This window comes from Myotis myotis, unplaced genomic scaffold, assembly GCF_014108235.1.
Source record: "Myotis myotis isolate mMyoMyo1 unplaced genomic scaffold, mMyoMyo1.p scaffold_m19_p_4, whole genome shotgun sequence".
NCBI lineage: Eukaryota > Metazoa > Chordata > Mammalia > Chiroptera > Vespertilionidae > Myotis > Myotis myotis.
This window is the reverse complement of record NW_023416346.1, coordinates 46,184,654-46,200,193: the sequence shown is the minus strand read 5'-3', so window position 1 is coordinate 46,200,193 and position 15,540 is coordinate 46,184,654. Positions and strand designations below refer to the sequence as shown.

The 15,540-nt window shown below is 44.5% G+C and overlaps 1 protein-coding gene and 1 pseudogene across 1 annotated transcript in view; one reads left to right on the top strand and one right to left on the bottom strand.

Annotated features, from left to right (window-relative positions):
- HTR2C (5-hydroxytryptamine receptor 2C) overlaps positions 1-15,540 on the top strand; it is a 329,198-nt gene that overhangs the window by 214,731 nt on the left and 98,927 nt on the right. The window lies entirely within an intron of this gene.
- Positions 12,658-13,505, bottom strand: LOC118654710 (annotated as a pseudogene).

The following is a 15,540-nucleotide window of genomic DNA, read 5'->3' as shown; positions in this document are numbered from 1 at the left end:
TTCAGGCCCCAATCGCCCCCACCCACCTCCTTCCACCCCCACCCCTCCACCACCCCACCCATATCCCCACCCCCTAGCCCCCATCCCCCAGCTGGCCTGGCCCAATTGGCCCCCAACAAGAAGAGGAGCTGAAGTGGGGAGAAGAGCGGGCAGCAGCTTGTCTGAAGTTGCTGCAGTGGCAGCATGTACACTGCAGCCTCCAAAGCCCTGAGTCCCGGGGGGGCAGGGGCAGCAGCAGGGAGTGCCAGCCAGTCCAGCCACCACACCTCCATGCCCCCAGCCGCCATCTCATTGCCCAGGGACCACCAGCCATGGCTGCGCCTCCTGATCCCCAAAAAGAGCTGCTGCCGCTGGCTGGCCCCAGGTCCCAGTGGTTTGGGGACTGGGAGGAAGGGGAGGATAAAGCAGTGACTCCGAAAGGGGTGAGGCCTGCACCGCGGGTGGGAGAATCCGGCCAGGGGCAGTGCCCCAGGAACTAGGCTTGAACCCTGCCCAGTCACTGCCCATTGTCATGGAAACTGCATCCACAGGTAAGGTGGGTGGGCAGGTGGATGCCACAGTCCCACAAATGGCATTGGGGGCCTAGATCCCCAGACTGGCCCCTCTCCGCAGCACGCCTCTACACCTTCCTCGCGCTCCCCACCTTGAGCACCAATCTCCCCGCTAGCCCCCACACACTCCACATCGCCACAGGTGACTATAAATGTTAGCAGACTGGTAAAAAACCTGAATTTCATTTTCCCAAAGACTTGGAAGAAAACAAAATACTATTAATTCTTTTATTTAATGATCATCATTATTCTAGCGTTTAAAATGGTACTCAGAGGCAAAGCACAGCACCTGGCCCTGGAGTGCCTGTGTACAAGTTTCTTCCTTCTGCCAAGGGGTTGGGGCTGTTAGGGGACTGTTAGGGGCCTCTTGGCTGGTTGCGATGATTTTGGGGAGCGTGTGCGTGGGCAGTGTGCTTGCAAGCAACCAGGATGCTGACAACAAAGCGAAGGGAAGGCCCGCTGTCCCTAAACCCGGCTCTGTCCTGGGCAGAGAGGTGACTTTAACTGGCCCTTACCCATTCCCTCCATGAATCGCCACACCCTACTCCCTCATGGTCCCCCCTCCCATCCTCCATTATTCCCTCTGTTCGTGCAGGAAACAGAAATCCCAGGGTGTGTATGTCTAACTCAGGAGGGACAGAATGGCCAGAGGGCTGAGGATTGCCTTTCATTCCCAGCTGCCAGGATGCAGGGAACACCGAGTCCTGCAGGGAGCATTGAAACTTGCAACTTTGACAGTTTGACAATCTGTTTGAAGAAGGGAGGGGGGTAAGAGATCAACCGAAGGACTTGTATGCATGCATATAAGCATAACCAATGGACATAAGACACTGAGGGGTAGGGGAAGCCAAGGGATTGTCAAGGGCCGGGGGGGGGGGGCGAAGGGACACATATGTAATACCCTTTGTAATACTTTAAGCAAAAGAAAGAAAGAAAGAAAGAAGAAAGAAGGAAGGAAGGAAGGAAGGAAGGAAGGAAGGAAGGAAGGAAGGAAGGAAGGAAGGAAGGAAGGAAGGAAGAAGAAGAAGAAAGAAAGAAAGAAGAAGAAAGAAAGAAAGAAAGAAAGAAAGAAAGAAAGAAAGAAAGGAAGAAGAAGAAAGAAAGAAAGAAAGAAAGAAAAGAAAGGAACTTGCAACCCCTTCAAGTGGCCGGCCTGGCTGTGGTGTTACAGGACTTGGGTGGTGAATGGGCGAGGTTCAGCTTACCAGCAGTCTGGGCTCTCCTGGGCTTTTGAAAATTGCCCTGGGTTCAGCCTCCCTTTGCCCGACTCCCCTGCTTCTGAACCAGAGCGCCTGGGTGCCCAGAGGGGACCAGGGGGTCTGGGACATCCTGGCCAAGGACTGCGGGAGGCACATTTGGGGAGGATCGCCAGGCTTGGGAGCACTGTTTTTCTAGGGCCTGGGGAAGAGGGTGCTGTGTTGTGTGCCCTGAGAAAGCTTTGTTGTGATGAAATGTGAGTGTGTAGTTTTGGAAATGTAGCTCTCCAAGGCCTGGAGTGGTGGGCGCTCCTGGCGGAGGGGAAAGGCAGAGGGTCTGGCCCTCACACTCTTGGCAGCTGATTTAGGGGAACCCCTTTCTTAAGCCACCGCCTCTTACTAGTCATGTGGTGTGGCCTTAGGCTGCTTTAACTCCGCTCCAGTACAAAATTTGAACTGAGAGAAAGAGGCATGGGGAATGCGTTGAATAAAATGGCAACATTCTGAAGGGAAGAGAAAAAGCGACCATCTTACAAGCAAAAACAGAAAAGAAAGACTTAAATCTGAAAAACCCATTTGTCCTATGTTAATTATTATATGAGAGGTTGGGGTGGGGGTGGGGGTGAGGAGAGAGGATAAGACTAAAATGTCTGCCTAGCCTGTCTTTCAATTTCTTCATCTAAGTAAAGTGAAAACAAAACTCTTTATCATTGCACACTAAGATGGCAAAAGATAATAGGTAAATAAAGGAACCTTTTTTTGTTAAATTACCATTACCATTCTTTGATGAGGGTAGCTCATGGTTCAGAACCTATATCCACTATCATCAAAGTAAATTATTTCTTTATAGACATGGCCTACCTCTCATTAGTGTCACCAGGGTCAGGTGTATTAGGGAAAGGAAGCCAAGTGCCCAGTGTTCAGTAATACTATCCACTAAAATGAGTTGTTATTTATACAATGTTTACAACAACTCTGGCTGTCACAAAGCAGGCACTTGCAATTTTCAACATCATCATCATAATTATTATTGTGGAAATACTGTACTTTGTTAGTTGTCATAGACGTTTCCTATCCTAGGCAACAAATCTAGCTATATAAAAGCCTAATATGCAAAGTGTCCCCTCAGGAGGTTGCCCAACTGGGAGTTCAATCACTCGCTATGATGTGTGCTGACCACCAAAGGGTGGCGCGGAAGGAAGGAAGGCCCTGGCTGGCAGCTGGAAGACGCTGATCAGCCCTGATCACCAGCCAAGCCTAGGGACCCTACTTGTGAACAAATTTCATGCACTAGGCCTCTAGTTAGTTAATAAAATTATATGTTTCAAGTGCACAACTTTATAATACAGCATCTCTATATTCTATTATGTGCATGTGATCTTAATTTTAAAAGACCACTGCAGTTTCCTTAAATTTGAGTACATTTTCTAAGCCACAGAGACTCTGTGGAGAAAGTATTGCAATGAGGTATAGGGACAACAAAGAATCTCCCCTATTCCAAAAAGCCCCATTTATGAAAATTCTTGTACCATATTCCTGAGAGTAATACCTAATAAATTATTTTAAATTACAGCATTGTAATTTTGGAATTAGCAAGAGGGATTTTGCAGTAGCATTATGGGAGCTATCAGGTGAATATTTAGCACTGACTATGATGTATTCATATGTCATTTTAGCTGCATGAAGTTCCAAATACAAGATAATGAGCTTTCTTATTTTTCTCTTTGACTTGAGCAAACAGGAGCCTCTGTGAAAGCTAACTTCAAAGTCTGATCTAATGATACTATTAGAAACAGTGATGGGAAATCAGAGAGCGAGGTCAGGAGCTTTTGCACGAATTTTCTGGGCTATTTCCTGACACTTCCATTAGGTATATGAGCTAATTAAATGCCAAAAAAAGGGCAGACATCTTAAAATGTGTCATAGAGTTTCACAATTCTACTTTTTCTCAGAAATATGCTTCAATATTTCCAGAGTACCAAATTAATTGCAAGAAACTCCTTTGTCTACCTAACTAAACCCAAGCCATTATGTAGCCCATGATGACATTTCAACATGAGAGCTCTTACTTGCTTCAAGTTTTGCTCAGAATGATGCTTTAGCTTTACATTTTCTGGCCTTATTTTATTGACACATTCTACTAAGGTTTTTTGTTTGTTTGTTTTTATCCACATTGTTGTGGAGAGGGGGGATTATCATCCCGCTCTTTTATTCTCCCTTTAAGAGAAAGATAAATCAAGCCACTTAAATGTTGTTTGTTCACCTGTCTTTTCAAGCATTCAGAGGAGCACCTAAAATGTACTGGGCCATGTGTTGAGTAAGCATACCCCTTTGCCTGTAGAAGTAGTAATGGGGGAAATTGACAGAGTAGCTGATAATTTTAATACAATGTAGAATAATTACAGAGTAAGAACTATGTCAGATTTTCTTGTGAACACAATGGAAAGTAGATAACGAGAAAGGGTAAGGACTTCAGGAATGGCTTTGTGGAGGTGGTGACAACTAAGCTGCTGATATTGTATCTCAGACTCAGGTTTGTCTGGTTTCAAAGTCTATGTTCATTCTGTGGAAATATAGTAGAGGTTGCACAGTGCTTAGCCAGCAATTAAATGTTGCTGAACAATAAGGTTCTCAATCTAAGAATAACATGCTTCTATTTACTATAAGGTTGTTGGGATAAAAAGAATGAAAATCATTAAGAAATAGTTCCTATCAAAATAATGTTGTTAAAATTGCAGATAATTGTTTTCTGTTTTTGCAAAATTTTGCAACAGCCAAGATACAATAAGTGATCAAAAGAGAGAAACTAAAATTTTAGAATCCTTCAGGTTTCATATATGGACTATGGAGTAAGTGTCTTTAATCTATTGTTTATGATGAGAAAAGAAAAAAATAACTTTTTGAATAATTGTTACCCTAGCCAGCTGGGCTCAGTGGGGCACATAGCTCTGTTAATCGATCCCTGGCCCTGGTTGGGGCATGTGCGGGAGGCAACCAATCAATGTGAGGACACATGGATGTTTCTCTCTCTTTCTCTCCCCCTCCCTTCCACTCTCTCTACTATAAAAACCAATTAAAAAATATCCTCAGATGAGGATTAACAAAATTTTTTTTAAATAAATAATTGTTCACAGCAAAAAACTCTAGAATGCTGATTAATTTTATGTGCTCTTAAATTACAAGTAATCTAATCTATTGAACTATAGCATCCTATGCTAGCTGTCTCTGGAAAGCTTTCAACTGGCATTTCCAGGGATTTGTTTCTGTAACATAAATTTCAGGTACAAGGTATTTTAAAAAGCTGTGACAGTCTTTGGTCTTATATCTGCCTCCCTTACCTTCTTGCCCTCAGCAATACTTGCCCTAGGCAGTACACCCACTTTCCTACTTTCAGTTATCATCTGCTGATGACACCAAATTCTAAAATCCAGGTCATAAACGTTTCCTATACTTTAAGCCTTTTCTTTTCCTACACTTTAAGCTTTTTTTATGAGTATGCCAAGATGATAGCTTATCTGTTCGTGACAAAGCCGTGCAAAAATAAAAAGCTGATTAACAACCAGGGAACAAAAATATGAAGATGGAAAGTTAGGAATGTAGCCAAAAAGATCATTTAATCTGGAGGAAACAGGCAGGACAGGAACTGAGATTCGCCAGAGGTATCAGTGGGCTAAAGGAGATTTTTGTTGTTATGCTTATCCTGGTGAGTCCCCTGGGGTACCACAGTGCTTAATTTTTTGTTACCTTTTTTTTGTTCCCTGCCTCCCTGATCCTCAAAGTTTGGCACATGATTCATCTGTTCCTTAGGTGTAGACATAGAGCTTCATTCCCAGGTTAACCTTTTTTGCCTCCTTGGCCAGGGTCCATGGACTTCTCTTCTGATATAGTTCTATAGGCTGTCTATCATTTCCACTCTGTACCTGCCTTTGCTTTTGCCATTTCATGTCTTCAATTCCAAATTCGAAGCATAACTTTCATAACATAAAAAAAAAGTCTAGAAAAATTCCTATACCTCACCCCAAATTGATTATATGATGACTAGAGGCCCAGTGTACAAAACTCATGCACTCAGGTGGGGTCCCTCAGCCTGGCCTGTGCCTCTCACAGTCCAGGAGCCCTCGGGGGGATGTTTGACTAATGCAAAGGCGGGAGAGGCTCCCACCACCACTGCTGTGCTTGCCAGCCATGAACTGGCTTCTGGCTAAGCAGCACTCCCCTTATAGGAGCACACTGACCACCAGGGGGCAGCTCCTGCATTGAGCATCTGCCCCCCTGGTGGTCAGTGTGCATCATAGTGACTGGTTGTTCTACCATTGGGCCAAAACCTGCTCTCCAACATCCCCTGAGGGATCCCAGATTGCGAGAGGGTAGGCCAGGCCGAGGGACCCCACCAGTGCATGATCAGGGCTGGGGAAGGATGCAGGAGGTTGGCCAGTGGGGAGGGACTATGGGAGGGCTCCAGGGTGTGTCCAGCACATCTCACTCTGTCCCAACCGGCCGGACTCCAACAGCAAGCTAACTGGTCAGAGCGTCTGCCCCCTGGTGGTCAGTGCATGTCATACCAAGCATTTGAGCAGCCTTAGCATGTTATTAGCATATTATGCTTTGATTGGTTGGACAACCAACCAGACGACCGGACACTTAGCATATTAGGCCTTTATTATATAGGATAATCCAGCTAAAATGTATAGTTTTTTAAAAAAATTTAAAAACCAATTTATATAAATACTAGAGGTTCAGTGCACAAAATTTGTGCACGGGAGAGAAGGTGTCCCTCAGCCTGGCCTGCACCCTTTCCAATCCTGGATCCCTCTCACAATCCAGGACTGCTGGCTCCTAACTGCTCACCTGCCTACCTTCCTGATTGCCCCTTACTGGCCCCCCTCCCAGCCTGGTTGACCCTCACAGCCCCCCTCTGCCAGCCTGGTCACCCCTAACTGGCCTCCCTGCTGACCTGGTCACCCCCAACTGCCTCCCCTGCCAGCCTGCTTGCCTCCAACTGCCTCCTCTGCCAGCCTGGTCGCCCCTCACTGGCCCCCTTGCCAGCCTTGTCACCCCAACTGCCCCTCTGCCATCCTGGTCACCTTTAACTGCCCCCCCCACCAGCCTGGTAACCCCCAACTCTGTCCCACCAGCCTGGTTGCCCCTCACTGCCCCCCCTGCCAACCTGGTTACCCCCAACTGCCCCCCCTTCTGGCCTGGTCACCAACTGCCCCCCTTGCTGGCCTGGTCACCCCAAAATTCCACCCCCTGTCAGCTTGGTTGCCCCTCACAGACCCCCATGCCGGCCTGGTTGTTCCTCACTGCCTCCCCTGCCGGCCTGGTGACATCTCACTGCCCCCCTCTGCTGGCCTGATTGCCCCTCACTGCCCCCCTTGCCGACCTCGTCGCCCCACACAGCCTGCTGTTTGGTCATTTGGTCGCCCCTCACTAACCCTACTTCCAGCCTTGTCGCCCCACACAGCCTATTTTTCTGTCGTTTGGTCGCCCCTCACTAACCCCCCTACCAGCCTGGTCACCCCACACAGTCTGCTGCTCAGTCCTTTGGTCATCCCTCACTTGGTTGCCCCACACAGTCTGCTGTTCAGTGATTTGGTCATCCCTCACTAACCCCCTTGCCAACCCAGTTGCCCCACACAGCCTGCTGCTCAGTTCTTTGGTCATCCCTCACTAACCCCACCCCCCTGCCAGCATGGTCGCCCCACACAGCCTGCTGCTCAGTTCTTTGGTCATCCCTCACTAACCCCCCTGCCGGCCTTGTTGCCCGACTCAGGCTTTTCAGTCATCCGTTCAGTTGTTTTGGATGTGACGGCCCCTGGTTCTTTATATAGAGAGATTTTAAAGTACATTATACAGAATATTAATTAATAAAATAGAGAAAATGTGGCATAGTAAGACTAATAGATGCTTATGCCACAGACAGGATGGCTAAGTGTGTTCATAGAAAAAGAATTCTGGGAAGTTCAGATTAAGCCTCTGATCAGGTGTGACTATAGGAACTGCCAAAGTTGCTTTGCCTTCCCCACACCAGGCAAAATAGTTCCCTATTGCCTGTCATTCCTTACAATTGCAATGATAAAAATTAATTTTAATTCTACATGCCTAATTAAAACACAGATGCTGTTAATGGGAGAAATAGGTTTGAAAATAAAGAAAGTCTCCAAAGACCAAATTGATCTTTTCATACTTTCCTCCAGACCCCTCTGTGTGTGTCTTTTAGAAGATTAACATGCTAATGTTTATAGAATGTTTCTAAGTCTTTGGATAACAAAAGGGATCTAAGCAGTACAATGACAATAGTGATATAGTAAAATGCTCAAATAACATATAGCTGTCACATCCTATCTAATAAAAGAGAAACATGGTAATTAGCGTATGACCGCTACCCTTCCCATTGGCTAATCAGGGCAATATGCAAATTAACTGCCAGCCAAGATGGTGGCCGGCAGCCAGGCAGCTTGAAACTAACATGAGGCTTGCTTGCTTCAGTGACAGAGGAAACCAACGTTCCCTGCCTGCCTTGCCGGCCAGTGAGCCTGAAGTTTGAAACATTGTAACAAATATAGAAGCTAAACAAAACTCCAGAAACCTGCTTTCAGCGAGCTGGGATCTCAGAGTTGGAGTTATGCATTGTTTCGATTATAGAACCCAAACAAACCAGATACCTGCTTTCAGCAGCAGAGGCCTCAGAGCTGGAGCCAGAGCTAAAGCTGGCCCAGAATAAAAAAAAAAGAAAAAAAGGAGCCGTTGGGAGCTTCAGCCATCATCCCCTCACCCAGACTGGCCAGGCACCCCAGTGGGGACCCCCACCCTGAAGGGGGTGTGACCAGCTGCAAACAGCCATCATCCCCTCATCCAGGCTGGCCAGGCACCCCAGTGGGGACCCCCACCCTGATCCAGGACACCCTTCAGGGCAAACCAGCCAGCCCCCACCCATGCACCAGGCCTCTATCCTATATAGTAAAAGGGTAATACGCCTCCCAGCACCGGGATCAGCAGAGCCAAGAGACCTCCTGGCACCAGGATCAGCGTGACAGGGGGCAGCGCCCAAACCCCCTGATCGCCCTGTGGCTGTGTGTGTGACATGGGGCGGGGCCACAACCTCCCTATCGGCCCTGCTCTGTTCGTGACAGGGGAAGGCGCCCCAACCTCCTGATCAGCCCTGCTCTGTGCCTGATACGGGGGAGCTCCCCAACCCCCTGATCGGCCCTGCTCTGTGTGTGACAGGGTAGAGCCATAACCTCCCCATCCGCCCTGCCCTGAGTGTGAGAGTGGCGGTGCCCCAACCACCTGATCCGCCCTGCTCTGTGGGTGATAGAGGGCAGCACCCCAACCCCCCCCCCCATGGGCCCTGCTCTGTGTGTGATGGGGTAGAGCCATAACCTCCCCATCGGCCCTGCCCTGAGTGTGAGAGTGGCGGTGCCCCAACCCCCTGATCGGCCCTGCTCTGTGTGTGACAGGGGCCGGTGCCCAAACTCCCCTATTGGCCCTACTCCGTGATTGACAGGGGGGAGCTCCTCAACCCCCTGATCGACCCTGCTCTGTGCGTGACAGGGTACAGAGCCCCAACCCCCCTGATCGGCCCTGCTCTGTGAGTGACAGGGGACAGCGCCCCAACCCCCGGATTGGCCCTGCTCTGTGCATGACAGGGGGTGGTGCCGCAACCTCCCCATCAACCCTGCCTTGAGTGTGACAGGGGACGGTGCTCCAAACCTCCAATCAGCCCTACCCTGAGCGTGACTGAGAGTGGCATCACAACCTTCCAATCACCCTGCTCTGTGCATGACAGGGGGCGGCGCCCCAACTCCGCAATCAGCCCCCCTCTGTGCCCGACCAGGGGCTGCACATAGGGATTGGGCCTGCCCTCTGCCACCCGGGACTAGGCCTAAGTCAGCAGGGCGTTATCTCCCAAGGGGTCCCAGACTGAGAGAGGGCACAAGCCAGTCTGAGGGACCCCCCCTCCCCCCCGAGTGCACAGATTTTTGTGCACCGGGCCTCTAGTATACATATGAAACACTCATATTGGGGAAACCCTTACATATTTTCTCCTTATTTTGCATGGCGTTTTTCCTCTGTTTAGTTTGTGGCAACATCTGCCTTATGGAAAAAACAGGGTTATGGTAATATGTTCCCATTGCAGGCATTCATTACAAAGATTTAATTTACTGAGAAATACGTTGGCATATTACATATGCAGTTTGCCTATCAAGGCTAAATATTTTTTGTCAGTATATTTCTAAATGCATCTTCTCAACAGAAGATATGTTATTGCAGGAAGCTTCTTCCTAGGAAAGTTTTTCTGTCAAGCTATTACTTGTTCCCAGCCTATGCCTTCATTAATCATTCATTAACAGCCACCAGTTTATGCTCCAAACATTCAGTGTTTTCCCTCTGTAAAACAACTATTTCTTCCTGGTGTCATTTTTGCTTAATGCTCTATGAAGCCACAATTTTTTAGTTATTTCTAGTCCCACTACCTTTTCTTTGGTCTCTTACTATTCTGTGAATGGTTATTTACTCACCTAAAGTGGTTTTACATAGAAATAAAGCATTATCTGGGGATGGTAGCCATCCCAAAATGCTGTGGCTGCTTCCTTGGTTACTCCAATCCCTTATGTGGTTTATATATTTAACAAACCTACATTATGAAAGACAGGCCATATTCTTTGAAGATATTCTCCAGTAGTTTAGACAGCCAGAATATATTTAAAGAGGATGGTGAAAATGCCATCATGGTTAGTCCCAAGTAACTTGTTAGTGAATTGTAGTAACTGATAATCATTTCCAATCTTCCCAAGTAATACCAGCTCATGAATTGAATTATGATGGTAAACAGTGGATATTTTGTTACATAAGAGTAAAAATATCAAATAATATAACCCATATTTGAATATTTTACCAGACAAAGGTCTTTTAATATTTAAATACATGATTAATTTTTTAAAAATACACTGTAGACTTAAGTCAAAAAGGACTTTACAGTCTCGTGTAATTATATTCGTTGCATTCATAAAAACAGCCATGCCACTCTGCAAATGAAAATTACCCCCCAAAATCATGTACATCCAAATATATTTCACGATCTATTTTATTAATATATGCAAACATTTAAAACTATACACTTGATGATTAAATAATGTCAGAAACAGACTCAAGAGAAAAGGATTAGGAAATTGTTGACCACAACTTGGTGGAGGATTCCCATGAATAAATTATAGATTTCTTCCAGGGCAAGATACAATAATTGAGTGAAAAATGCTATCTCCATCTTAAAGACTGTTTCAGCAGACTCAATTGGAATCCACAAGCCTTGGGTACCAAACTACAATTCAAACATGGAGTATCTGCAAGTATCTGGACATTCCAAGGAAGTCTTTTGTGATTCACATTAGGTGTTTTCAATATCTTCTTTTTTTGCATTTCAATAATTTTATTGAAATGTATTTCCCTTAGTTCCAAAACATTATGGTAGTTGGTTAGGTTACCTCTGCCAACTCAAAGTTAACTTCGATGTAATCAAAATATTGAAATACATCAGCCTTTTGGAAAAACTGAAGCATTACTTAGAAAACATGGTCTAAAAAAGTATAAGGTATACTTTGGTTCTTTGTTTTATTTTCCAGTGCATGTTTATCCATAGCATGATGTCAAAATTGGATACATCAATCCCAGATGGACTCGGGCTACACGTTGCACTGAGTAACTGTTTATAGCATTTTAACACTGTAGATCTCCTTATGCTCACTGACTTAATAGACAATCCTGAACACTACCTCAGCAACCTCATGATTATGAAAATACATATTTACTTAAGACTTTCTGCTGGCACAGTAGGGGCAATTAGTGAAAGTATATTCTCTTCATTTTAAAAAAAATTCTAAATTAGAAGCAGTGGCAGTTTTGTAAAGACAGCCCTTAATAAAAACTTCTGGAGTGTTAAATCAGCAAGTTTTCAGAATGATGTAAATTTATTTTGAGTCACTAATACAATAATACTAATTTTCTCAATGGGCCTAGATGGAAGCAGTGGATTTTGTATAAAAACTTCTCTTCCTGGACAAAGCCATCACCTGTTTTTTTAGACAAAAATGTTAAAGATAAATTAATATGACAAATTTACTAGGTATGTAGTTTTGCTTTAAATAAAATGCCTTCAAATTTAAATTTAATTCCCATGTGGCAATGAAGTGCACATCTTTGGGTAATTTATTACTTGAGTTACATGTGCTAAGAAACCATTTTCACTGCTTAAAATAGTGACTATTATTATGCTTTAAAAGTGCATTTGTGAAATGTTGGTTTTGATGTAAATCTCATCACTTAAAATATAATTGAGTAGGCTACACCTTTTTTAAAAATCATCACTGGAGGATATGTTTTTATTGATTTTTAGAGAGAGAGGAAGGGGGGGAGAGAAAGAGAGAGAAACATCGATGTTGATCGGTTGCAGATGCCAACCTTTTGGTGTATGGGACAATGCTCTAACCGAGCCAGCCAACCAGAGTCTACATTAACCTTTTTTTAAAAAAAACTTACCTTTATTGTTGAGAGTATTACAGATGCCCTCCCCCATTTAAAAAGGTTACCCTTTTTAATATCACATAAATATATTGATCCAATATGGAAATTGGATCAATGTTAGAAATAAAGATTCCCAGACTTGTCATTAACATTTCACATTATGTTCTTGGCTTTGTTTGTATGCCTCAGATGAATTCAAATTTAAGCAGTATTCCACTACAGTGTAATGTTAATTAGGCAGTTTTCCCAGATCTGAGAACATCAATGTTAATCTAGTTGTGATGTTTTAAGGTTTCACAGCTTAAATCTACTGTAATTTTGTGGAATCCATAGCTCAGGATTGTGGAAAATGGCTTCAGAGAAGAGTTTTGGTTGCTGTGATAATCAAATTAAGGAACTGTTTTGGGAATTGTTGGGAGGTGCGTTATTCTGCCATAACTATGCTTCAATTGTTGTGTAGTTCACCCAGAAATAATACATTTTGACTTCTGAACATTTGGTTCAGAACACTTGTTTGATGAATATTCAGTTAAACACTTGGCTATGATCTCTTGCCAGAAGATCAAATCTCTGCCATCTATCTTGGAATGTTTCTAAAGCTATTCTACTTTTGTTAACTCTACACACTTAGTGCTTGGATCTCCAATGCAATGATGGACAATGCCAACACAAATGGCTGTGATTTAGAAAAATGATCCTGCTCTGGAATGCCTTGAGCTTCTAGTCTTTCAAAACTAAGGCTATTCCTCCTTTCAAATGGCAAGTTTTCTTGAATGAGTGAATAGAGTTGCAGAATTTGAAAGGCAGAAGTAGCTTTGACTTTCCAACACTCCTCCAATACAGTCTTTTCTATTCTCATTGAGCCTGAAACTGTGAACCTATACTGGCTTATTTAGATCAAGTCACTTGCCAATAGACACTCCTTTCCTCTTTTACTGATTTTATAGCCATGTAGAAGCAGCTCAGTCCAACACATTCAGGGTGCTTGGGCTGTATCTTCATTTTGGCTGTCCAGTACATTCACAGCTAGAGAATGTCAAAGCCAAAGAACTGACTTAGGCTAAGAAAATGTTTTACTTCAGAGTCCCTGAGTCTTGCAGTCACTCTGCGGCCATCATCATATGCAGATTCAATCAGTCTCAAGCCACAAACCTTTGGCTGAAAATTCAACTCCTGTTCCAAGGAGGCCTTCAGCTGGTGTAGCAGTTTCTGCATCAGTTGTGAGAGCCTCTATCATCTTGATGGCGAATGTGGCTCCTTAGCTATAATCATTCTCCCCAGGCCTGCTCTCACCTTAGCCCAGAATGTAAGACCCGAGAAACCTGCAGGGAGGGGACTCGAGGGACCCCGTGGAGGTGGAGCTGTCCTGGGTGGAGGTCTCCAAAGCACTGCCCAGATGACACTGCCCTCCTTAGGGTCAGCTCAGAGCCAAAAGGCTCAATAGTCTAGATATTGTTTTGAGAGAAGATACAATACAGGAGAAGATTTTAATGCGAAGGAATCTAGGCCTGAGATGAGATATAGAAGACGAAAAGTAGATATTCTGCTTCCAGACAGAACGACACGTTATGTCAGTAGTCAACCATAGATCTTTTTTTGTAGCAAGGATTGTGGGAAATCTAGGTACCAGGAATCTATGCAGTGAGACCAGCTAGCTGTGAAGCAGCCTAGCCACAGAAGACCAGAGATGGTTGATAGGAGTTGTTAGGTCTGTCTCTCCATGGTCCAGAGTCTGGGTGGGGCTGATTATGTCATAATCAGGAAAATTGTGACACCATAGAACATATAGACACTGACATCTACATTATTAACTGAGCTATGTGAAACATAACAGAGTACTAAGGCAGGTTATAACCTCAAGATGTTTACAGTGTGCCAGAAGAAATAAAGAAATTTAAAGGAAAACATGTACACTATGATACATACATACTCAAAATATATCTGAAAAAGTATGGGCAAATATAGGACAGAGTAATTAACTCTGTATGTGATGTTTTAGAAAGGACTTCCCAGATGAATAACTGTCTCAGCTGGGTCTTTAATTATGGGAAGGAGTGTGCCTGGTAGACTAGGAAAGGGATCTAAAGAAGGGGTATTTTACAGATATCATTCTAGACAAAAGGGTCAACATGTGCAAAGGCATGGGAAAATGAAAGGGGAAATTGGCCAAGAATGAGATAGGAATAGAAAGCAGATATAAGAGTAGCCTAATTCTTAATGACATACTTATGACCTCTTTACTCGTTTTATACTTGATGGTATGAGGAAATATCTGTGCAAGAATACTTATAATCCATAATTAATGGTGTCTTTCTCTGAAAGCTAAACAACATTAGCTCTCTAATGAAAGCATATAGATTTATTTATTTTTTAATATATTTTATTTTATTTTTTACAGAGAGGAAGGGAGAGGGATAGAGAGTTAGAAACATGGATGAGAGAGAAACATTGATCAGCTGCCTCCTGCACACCCCCCACTGGGGATGTGCCTGCAACCAAGATACATGCCCTTGACTGGATTTGAACCTGGGACCCTTCAGTCTGAAGGCTGATGCTCTAGCCACTGAGCCAAACCAGTTAGAGCTAGATTTATTTTTAAGGTTTTTAATCATCTTATGGACTTTCCTGTGAAGTTGTGGAATCTAAATCTATACCTGCTGTGTACCTAACCAGTGTCAAGAATTTGTAGGACAACGAACCATTTTATATAATTAACTAGAGGCCTGGTGCACAAAAATTCATGCACTGGGGGGGGGGGGGGCGAGAATCCCTCATTCTGGCCTGTGCCCTCTCACAGTCCTGGAGTCCTCAAGGGATGTTCGACTGATGGCTTAGGCCCACTCCTGGACCAGCTACGGGAGGCGACCCGTCAGGCTGATCAGGGTATAGTGCAGGCCAGTCCTGCTCCCCCCCCACATAGCCCCTCCACCTCAGCTGGTCACCGCCACCCCCCCCATCACTGTCCCCTCCCTCTGCCCACTGACACGTGCCTTGGCTGGCCTGATTCCGCCTGCTTGCCAGCCTCACCCCCAGCCAACCAGTTGTTCCACTGTTCCGTCGATTTGCATATTACACTTTTATAATATAGGATTAGTAGGAAGTTAAAATGTGACTTGACTACTAATAATATCGAGTAATATTAGGTAATCAGCATCTATAATGTTATTTAGTTATTGTAAAAATGACAGAATAATAAAAAAACATAAATTTTCCTGATCCAAAACTGGAGCCATACCTTGTACAAATTATTGGTTGAAAGAAACCTTGTGCTC